We start from the raw sequence: 10,296 nt of genomic DNA on the forward strand, positions 1-10,296 counted from the left end.
ATACATATATATATTCTTTTTCATATTCTTTTCCATTATGGCTTATAACAGGATATTGAACATAGTGCTATAGAGTAGGACCTCGTTGTTTATCCATTCTATATGTAATAGTTTGCATCTGCTAATACCGAACTCCCAATGCATCTCTCCCCCACCCAGCCCTCCCCTGTGGCAACCACAAGTCTGTTCTCTATGTCTGTGAGTCTGTTTCTGTTTCGTAGATAAGTTCATTTGTGTCATATTTTAGCTTCCACATATAAGTGATATTATATGGTATTTGTCTCTTTTTCTGACTTACTTCACTTAGTCTGATAATCTCCAAGTCCATCCACGTCTCTACGAATGACCCGGTTTTGTTCCTTTTTATGGCTGAGTAATAGTCCATTGTATATATGTACCACATCTTCTTTATCCATTCATCTGTCATTGGACATTTAGGTTGTTTCCATGTCTTGGCTATTGTAAATAGTGCTGCTATGAACATGGGGGTGCGTGTATCTTTTAGAATTAAGTTTTGTCCAGATATATGTCCAGGAGTGGGATTGCTGGATCATATGGGAATTCTATTTTTAGTTTTTTGAAGAACCTTCTACTGTTTTCCATAGTGGCTGCACCAATTTACATTCCCACCAACAGTGTAGGAGGGTTCCCTTTTCTCCAAGAACATGTTTGGGTTTTTTTATATGTTTTTTATTTAACTGGCTAACTTACTGAATTCTTTTTTCATGGTTTTTTAGCTGCTGTCTTTAGGTTTTCTAGGTTGCTTTCTGGAGTATTTTCTTCTAGATTTTCTATCATTGCCTCTTTATTGCCATTGTTTGTACATTTTGTGTTATTCCTTGTCTTGTTAAATTGGCTACCACCTCCGTCCACAGAATGTTTAAAAATAGTGGGGGTAAGGGAAGCGAGCTACAGCATGGTAGATATTTCTTGATGTAGTGAAGCTTATAGTGTAGACAATGGAGGGATACTGTCCCCTTTTCACCTTTTTCTTTTTTTCAACTTCTTCTCTGATATCTCTTCCTTTTTGTTGTCTTACTACTGTGAAGTTTTCCTGGTTTGCCAGGGATTTCCCCAGTTTTAGCACTAAAAGTTCCATGATCTGGGAAATCCCTCAGTCCCAGGCAAACGTTTGATCTTCCTAGCTCTTAGCTTGTGTCATTTCTAAACCTTAGCCTGAGACAAAGACTTGATGCAGGTAGTTTATTTGGGAGATATTGCCAAGAGGCAGAGGTGAAGGGGCAGGGTGAGCAGGTGAAGAAGGGAAAAGCTGCATTAATGAGGTCAGTGGCGAGAGCAGCTGGGACGTGGTCCTACCTGGAGCATTCTGACTAGCGTTTCAAATGCCTCTCCGAAGGGTCTGCCTGAGGAGTGGCTGGAAGAGTGTTTCTCCGTCAGCTCCTGTCCCCAGTAGTTGAGGCTTGCCTGGGGATTGGTAACGGCCCCACGGGAGTGCTTGATGAAGCCTCTGGGGTTTGGAATATTGGAGTCCCAGAGCTTGCTTGAGGCCAGACACTGTCTGTGTGAGGCGGGGAGAAGCGCACAAAGGTCTGAAATGAAAGGGAGGCCGAGAGCACGAGCTGGGGCGCTGGAGGTGCCTGTACACGCACTAACCTTGGGGTGTATCTTGTGTGTGAGAGATGGGCCCCAAGATGTCCTCTGAAAGTGGAGCACAGAAAAATAGGTGTCTGACTTGCCCACTCCAGCCTGTCGGCTTTCTGTGAATCAAAGTGTGATTTAGATGGACGAGGTCCTCACCTTGAGGCTTCTCGTAGGCTGATGCATTGCTTCCTTTCCTCTCCTCTGCAGGATGCAAGTAAATGTGTACAAGTATATTGAGAGGCAAAGAGTAAATTTTTGTCCAGAGAGGGCAAACTAAATAATTGTGAAAGATGAGATGTGTGAAATTGAAGTGCAATAGACAGTGTCATTAATTAACTTGAGATTGAACCTGAAGGAATGACGTGAATGCAGGTGTGTGCCAGCGTAGCCATTGATCGGAGCCTGGGCTTGTTTTAAAGGGAAGGTGATGATGTTCCAGCTGGCCCAGAGGAAGAGCAGTTCATAATTGGGTTGCCTTGATGCTCCCCTCCAGGCTCTGTTGCGTTGAAAAAAGGCAATGGTACCTTTTTTTTTTTTTTTAAATAAAGAACTCTTTCTTTATTCCATTCATTATTAAAAATTAAATTTATTTCATCACCAAAGTTAAGAAAGTCAAATAGGACACAGTCTTAAATAACGATTCCCTGTCTTATCCAACCCCCTGCTCCTGCTTCCGGAGGGAGCCGCTTTCTGTGGTTGCTTCTGGGGTTCCTAGATATTCATGTTCCTAAGTACTCTCTTGATTCATTTGTCTCTTGATTAGTCAGTTGTGGTCATTCACTTATTGATTTACTGAGTCCCTCTTAGGGGAGATGAGCATTTAGCCTGGAGAGCTAATTACTCCCATCCCATCCTGTGGTCCAGCTACTCTGCTTTCCTGTTCTCCAGACACAGTCTAGGCAGCATTTCCGGTTATAATAATATCAGTGTTTACATGCCTATGCAAGTACTGTTTACATGTACATATTGTTTACCGCTACACCAAGTACTGCACTAAGATTACACTTCCTTTCGTTTTACTTTTTCCAGAGTTGTTAATTGCATCAGTTTATTTTGCTCAGTTTTCTCCGTACCTGTTGCTAATCTGTCCCACACCCTGCAGCAGATAACCCACTAATCCCAGCCCTTCCTCCTGGAGCCCTCCACCTTTCTGCTCGAGCCTGGACTCTGTCCTCCTGGGACTTCTTTTTGTTCTGGAAGGAGTCCCCCTTCTCTTCTTTCTTGGGTCCTCTGTTTCCCAGATTCTGTGCCTTCCTCTGCCTTGAGTGTTTTCTTCCATTTCTCTCCAGAAGCTTTTATAATCTCTTCATTATTTCTGGTGTTCTGAAATTCCACAGTGATGTATTGTGGGGTGTATCTTTTTTCATTCATTGGGCTGGGTTATAAATAGCAGTCTTCTATCAAAAGATTCACATGTTCCAGTTCTGGAAGTTTTCTTTTTCTTCTTTTTTAATTTCTTTCTCCCATTTTTTCCCTTGTCTTCATCTCTGGAACTCCGTATATTTGGGTGGTGAGCCTCACAGATTAAACCTGTAATTCTTTTACTCCTTTCTTTCCTTTTTGTTCATTTTATTTCCTTTCCTTTTATGTATCATCTAGGCAATCTCCCTGGTGGACTTTTCTAACCCTCCTATCAAATTTTCAATTTTGACTATTGTAGTTTCAGTTTCCAAGGGCCCTTTCTCTTTCTTGTTCTTTGTTGCTCTTGAAAAATCGTGGCCTGCCTTTGGTTTATGGACGTGACAGTGTCTCTTCTGACTCTGTGTGTATCGTTTTACGTTTCCTTTTTTACAAGTTGCTTTTCTAATGTCCTGCGTAGCTCAGTTTCTTCCAGTTTCTTTTTCTGTATCTTTGCTTTGCTCTCTGCATTGTGTGTTCGGGGCTTCCTTTAAATGTTAGGCACTGTGGAGCCAGGGATCTGTTAGAAAGAAGAGTGAAGCACTGCAAACTGGTAGGGAGACCTGTGTGCTGGGGGAAGCGTGTTCCTTGGTGGCCTCCTTTGTAGGGTGATAGGGGCGAGCTAGCTTTCCCACTAGGAGATGCTGAGATTGTCCTACGTGTATGGCTTTTCTCTGGAGGTGTCCAGTTTCTCCTGAGAAGGCTCTTTCTACCCTGGCTTTGGACGCTCTCCTCCTTGGCTGTGAGAGTTCTGGGTGCTGGTCTGGGACGCGGAGCTGGGGAGGAGCTCTCATCATTCAGGACACAGAATTTCACTGCATCCTCCACTGCAAACCCAGCACGTCACCCAGCTCGCCCACTGTTTCTGGTCTTGCTGAGTCTGAGCCTCCCTGGGGCATTTCTCCAGAGGGTAGAACATCCTCCCCGCCCAGGTCATGCACGGGTAGGACCCTGGGATCTTAGTGTCACCTGTGTAGCCTTTCAGTCAAAACCTTTCTTTCAGTCTGTATGGACCTGGTGATGTACCACCCAGATCCCCTTCAGGGAGGACTTGTTGCCCCAGCTGCTGTCAGCAGGCAGCCTTCAGCCTCTATCCCCTTTACGGCTTGCCTCAGCTCAAGGTCATGCCCTTCCCTGGTGGCCCACATCCAGTGATGGATGGAGGATGGAGGTGAGACATGAGGCTGGCTCCCCCTGGGGTGGCTCTGGTGGGCCATCCTGGCTCCAGAGCTCACTGGGCTTGGCGGGCCTGTATCTCGGACTTGACATCCCCCTCTGCCCATCCCTTCCACTGCTGTCGATCCCATAGGTGCGCCTAGTATACATCCTGCCCTCTACCTCCACCTTGGACTCTGCTTCCTGTGGATGCAAACCAGGCTCCTCCGTTTCCTGCTCGGTGACCCTCTGCTGCAGCTCCGGCTGTCCCTCAAGGGCTGCAGCTCGAGGCACCCCTGGCGGCCAGGCAGCAAGTCCTTCCTTGAGAGGCATCTGGAGGCACGTCCTCTCAGCCAGATTTGCATAATGCTGACGGGCCACTTAAAAACTGTGATTTTAACCAAGTTACTTCACCTTTCTCACGTGTGAAATGTAAAAAATAATGCCCGCCTCTCAGTCGTGTTGTGCCCTTAGAGTCAATAACTTGTGAAAAGTTCCTAGAACGGTGGTGCCTGGCACATAATAAAAGGCTCTCTTTCCTCCTAAAGGGGCTTCTACCAGTCAGAGATTCTAGAATCTTCCTGAGAAAGTATGAGGACTAGAGGCATGGTGACATACCAGGCTCAAAGCAGGTCTCAACATATGAAAAATGTTTATGGACCAATTTATAGGAAGGTTTCTGACAGTGTGTCATAGAGTCTATCCTTGTCCTTAAGACATTTTTTATTTGTTAGTTTTTCTTTTAAAAAGTTTTTTTTCTTAATTACACAAGCTATAGAAGAATATATTCTCAATATAATGTATTCCATCAGGTAAAGCTACAATTACTCTTGACAATCTCCTTGGAGGTGATGGTTGTTACTGGTTTCCTGTCTCATTTATCTATGTATCTATTATCTATCATCTATCTATCTATCTGTCATTTATCTAGCTAGCTACCTATCTATGTACTGTCTATTATCTATCTATGTATCTATTATCTATGTATCTATCTATTATCTATCTATCCATCACCATCTATTTTACCTAAAATTTCTTTAGTTAAGGACATGTTCCAGTGGTAGTGTGATACATAATTTTAGGTGGTAACATCAACCCAACATAAAATAACTTTGAATCAGGGTGAGATAGTTATTCTCTTTTTAAAAATCTTTTTTTTTTTTGTGAGAACATTTGAGTTCTTAGTAAACTTCAATTATTCAATACAGTTAACAATTATAGCCACCATTTTCCACATTAGATTCTCAGCCCTTATTCATCTTATAGCTGAAAGTTTGTACCCTTTTGCTAACCTCTCCCTATTTACTCCATCCTCCAGCCCCTGGCAACCTTTTTTTAGATTCCACATACTGGTGATACCATGCAGTATTTGTTTTTCTCTGTCTGGCTTAATGCCCTCAAGGTCCATCCGCGTTGTCAAAAATGGCGGGATTTCTTTCTTTCTCATGGCTGAATAATATTCCATTATATATGGTGTGTTTTTTACAGCTCTTTTAAAGATGTATTTACATAGTTTTTTGCTCTTAACTCAGCCTCATATTAATAAAAAAATCTCCTCCCTCTGTCCCTCCCTCCCTCCCTCCCTCCTTCCCTTCCTTCCTTCCTTCCTTCCTTCCTTCTTTCACTACTGAACTATTTCCCCAGCAGGGGAGGCAATGGAGTGGGTAATGCCCAGTGTTTCCTGCATCACAAATAGTGCTCTGAGGATTCTCCTCATCCCTGTCTTCTTGTGGACACAGGCCAGTGCTCCTCTGGTGTAGATACTGAGTAATGGAACTGCTGGACCAAAAGATAAGCACGTCTCAAATGTGAACACATTTTGCAAAGTGATCTCACCAAAACTCCATAATTTCATGAGAGTCGTGAGTTTTGCCCCATCTTCTCTGACATTTGATGTTATAAAACTTCAAATTTCACTAATCAAATGGGCCTCAAATGGTTTTCCATTGTTATTAATTTGCATTTTACTGATTACTAGTGAAATTCAGTGCCTTTTCATGTGTTTATTGCTCATTTGTTTTTCTGCTTCTGTGAATCATTGATGCGTTTTCATTTTCCATTTAGGTTGTTTGTGTATTTATCTGTAGAAGTCCTTGGTATATTGTGGGTATTGCTCTTTTGTTATAAACATTATAGTTTCTGTAGTCTGTCTCCTTTTAAACTCAATTGTGGTGCCTTTGTGGTATAGAAATTTAAAATTTTTGTTGTCAGATATATTAATATTTTACTTTCCAGATTATTATTATTATGAGGTATCATTGACACATACCATTATAATATCAATAGTTTTATGTGTACAACATAATGAATTGATACTTGTACATATTGTGAAACGATCACCACAGTAAGTCTAGCTAACATCTGTCACCATACATAGTTTCAAATTTTTTTTTCTCGTGATAAGGACTTTTAAGATCTACTCCTTTAGCAACATTCAGATACACAGTATGGTATTATTGACTGTACATTACATCCCTATGACTTCTTATTTTATAACTGGGAGTTTGTACCTTTTCACCCCCTTCACCCATTTCACCCACCCCCTCTGCTCTGGAAACCACCAGTCTGTTCCATCTGTGAGCCTGTTTTTTTTCTGTTTTCCTCTTGTTTTGTTTTTAAAATTCCACATGTAAGTGAGCTCGTATGGTATTTGACTTTCTCTGTCTGACTTATTTTACTTAGCATTCCGATTTAGTATTTATCTAAAAATCTTGTTCAAAAGAATCTTTTTGAACTCAGGGTTATAAACACATTCTTTTTTTTAAACTTTAAATCTTCATTTTTAAACTTTAAATTTTTTTAACTTTTAAACTTTTTTTAAACTTTAAATCTTCAGTTCACATGGAATTTATTTTTGTGGGTGGCAGGAAACCTAATTATTTTTTTCCAAATTGATAGTTGTTCTCAGAATTATTTATTGCATAATTCATCTTTTTGCCAATGATTTTATGTACAACATTTAAAAGAATCATATACTAAATTCCTGTCACACATGTAGGGGTGTTTAGGGTTTTTCTTTCTTTCTATTTCTGCTCCAATGCCCCATTTAAAAAAATTTACCGAAATCTTTAAAGTATATATTTGACAATTAGTATGGCAAATCCCCTTCCAATGCTCTTTTTCAAAATTATCTATTCTTGGACATTTTCTTATAAATTTTAAAATCAGCATGGCCTTCTCTGTGAAAATCTTTTGGAGATTTTAATTGAGATTTCTTTGAATTTGTAAATTATTTTGGGGAGATATATTGAGGACTGCTTTTATACAATAAATTCAGTAAATTTTTTAGATTTCTTTATGTAGGTATTATATATTTCTTGTTTATTTATAGTGGTAATACTTTTTTTTTTTTTTTTCCGGCTGTGTTGGGTCTTTGTTGCTGCATGCGGGCTTTGTCTAGTTGCAGTGAAAGGCGGGCTACTCTTCATTGTGGTGCATAGGCTTCTCATTGCAGTGGCTTCTCTTGTTGCAGAGCACAGGCTTTAGGTGCATGGGCTTCAGTAGTTGTGGCATGCGGGTTCAGTACTTGTGGCTCACGGGCTCTAGAGCGCAGGCTCAGTAGTTGTGGCGCACAGGCTTAGCTGCTCCGTGGCATGTGGAATCTTCCCTGACCAGGGCTCAAACCCGTGTCCCCTGCATTGGCAGGTGGATTCTTAACCACTGCACCACCAGGGAAGCCCAATAGTGGTAATAGTTTTAATTGCTAGTGTAAATGGGATATTTCTTTTCCCCCCCACAATTGGTAATTATTAGTTTATAGTAGAGCTATGGATTTTTGTATTTTGTAACAAGCTACCTTGTTGTGGCTTTCTGTCAGTTAGTTCTCATGGTTTCTTCATGCTACACAATTATATTACCTACAGAGCTTTTTTCTTTTACTTTACTTATTGAATTGGCTAGGTCTTCCAGTATGATTTTTTAATAGTTGCAGTGATAGAAGGCATCCTTGAGTTGGACCTGATTTGAGTGGGAAGGGTTCTGATTTTCACCATTAAGTACAATCTTTGTTTTGGTTTTTGATGTTTTTTTCCACTCTAGATTGTTGAGTTTTTTTTTTTTTTTAAGAAATAGGTATTAACTTTTATCTCGTACTTTCCTGTCATCTATTGAAATGCTTATACACGTTTTCTTCTCTGATTTGTTAATGTAATTCAATGTATAATAGATTTTTAAAATGTGATCTAACATTGCATTCCTGGAATCAGTCATATTTTTTTCATTATTTAAATATTCTAGTATGTATACATTCTGTATGTAGGTTCATACATGAGATTGGCCTGTGTTTTTTTCCTTGTATATTCTTTTTCTGGTTTTGTTGTCACTGTTATGCTAACTTCGTAATATCAATGAAAAATCTTTCACCCTTATCTGTCATTTGGACTTGTTTGTATAACATGGAAATGCTAACCTTCAAGGTTTGACAGAACCCACCTATCATATGGACCTGAAGCAGTTTCAGGGAGGAGACATTTGATTATCTTTTGTGGTTAGTGTTCTGTTTAGATTTATAATTTCTATTTTACTTTTTCTTTCACCTAGGCATTTTTTTAAGAGTTTGCATTTTTGTGGCTATCCCCATTCTTTGGTGGGAGGAGGAGGGAGGCACTGTCCGTTTTTTTGTTTTGTGAATTTTAAATTGTGTTATGATAATGATCTGCATGATTTTTGCCTTTTGGAGTGTTTGAGGTTTTCTTTGTGGCTTGATACATAGTTTTTGTAAATGTGCCATGTGTGTTTGCACACAAATTGTTGGCTGCAAAATTCTTTTTTTGCATCTTTAGTTCAAGTCTGATGGCTATGCGGTTTAAATCTGCCATGTTATTATGTTTTGTTTACTTTATTTGTAGATTTCTGAGTGGAGTGTGTAAAAGGCTTCAGTTCCATTACGTTTTCCTTGTCTCCTTTTCTCCTAACATCTTGGAACTTACATGTACTACTTCAGTTCTTCTGGAGGTTACCTTTACATTGAAAACAATTTAATTTTAATTTGTTTTTAGAGATACAACCCAGATGGTCCAGAACTATCTTTAGAGCCAGGTTCCCTGATTCTGTGTACTCTGGATGATTGCAACAGGAATAATTTAATTCTATAAACATTTAGCAAGCACCTGCTAATGCTGGACCCTGAGCCAACCCTTGTGGATACAGACGATGAGTGAGATAGTTCTTGCCCCCATGAGGTTTAGAGTCTAGGGGGGAGGCTGACACGTAAACAGATGATAACATCACATGGGAGGTGATAATAGAGGTACACACAGAGTAGTGGGGGAGTGTGGGAGGGTGGATGTCACAAGGATGCTCCCCATGGGTCACCCCTCCCAGTCTTGTGTGGTCCCCTCCCCTTTGCTCTGGGCTCAGTAACTAACCTGTGATTCATTTCTTACCAGTAGAATGCAGCATAAATAACACTGTGGCTTTCATTTCGTATTTTTGATCTCTGAAAATTTGGGCTGCATTCTGAGAGAATTTCTTGATTTCTTAATTGCTCCTCAGCTGTATCCATTGTGCTGTTTATTTTCATGTTTTTCCAAGATCTCTAGTTGGTTCTTTTCCCAGTACTTCTTTCAATGTTTCTGTTTGTTCCATTAACTCTGTTTCCTTAGGTATTACTTCTGTCTGTTGAATTTAGTACCTCTTTTTCCTGATGTTCACTTCCTTCAAATATTAGAACATTATTGCCTCTGTACTCATCTGGATATTTGAGATTTCCCGTCTTATGTCATATTGTCTTTAAGGAGAGGTAAGATATGATGCTGGTGGGATGCTGGTACACAGTTATCTGGTGGTGAGAGTTTGTGTTACTTCTGGGTCTCTCCAGCTACCCCAGGCACTATGTGGTCTCTTTCATCTGAGCCTCCATCCGTGTTTCACTCTTTTGGCACAGGTGGTGTGTAATGAACCACCTGGCTGCCTTATCTGTTAACTTCACTAGGCATGTGGTCATTTGCCCCCTCGAAATCCCAACTTTGCTCACCTTTTTTTTGGTCCCCTCCAAGCTTGGGCCTCTCCTGTGGCAGCTCCCACCTTGACAGAAGCCCTCTCCCATGCATGAATTGTGCTGGGGTTTCCATCTTTGATCGGACTGCATTTGCTTTCTGTCTTTGCTCCTGAGATGTTCATCATTAAGAAAAATGACTTGGG

Source organism: Leucopleurus acutus, assembly GCF_964270905.1.
Source record: "Leucopleurus acutus genome assembly, chromosome: 5".
Classification (NCBI taxonomy): domain Eukaryota; kingdom Metazoa; phylum Chordata; class Mammalia; order Artiodactyla; family Delphinidae; genus Leucopleurus; species Leucopleurus acutus.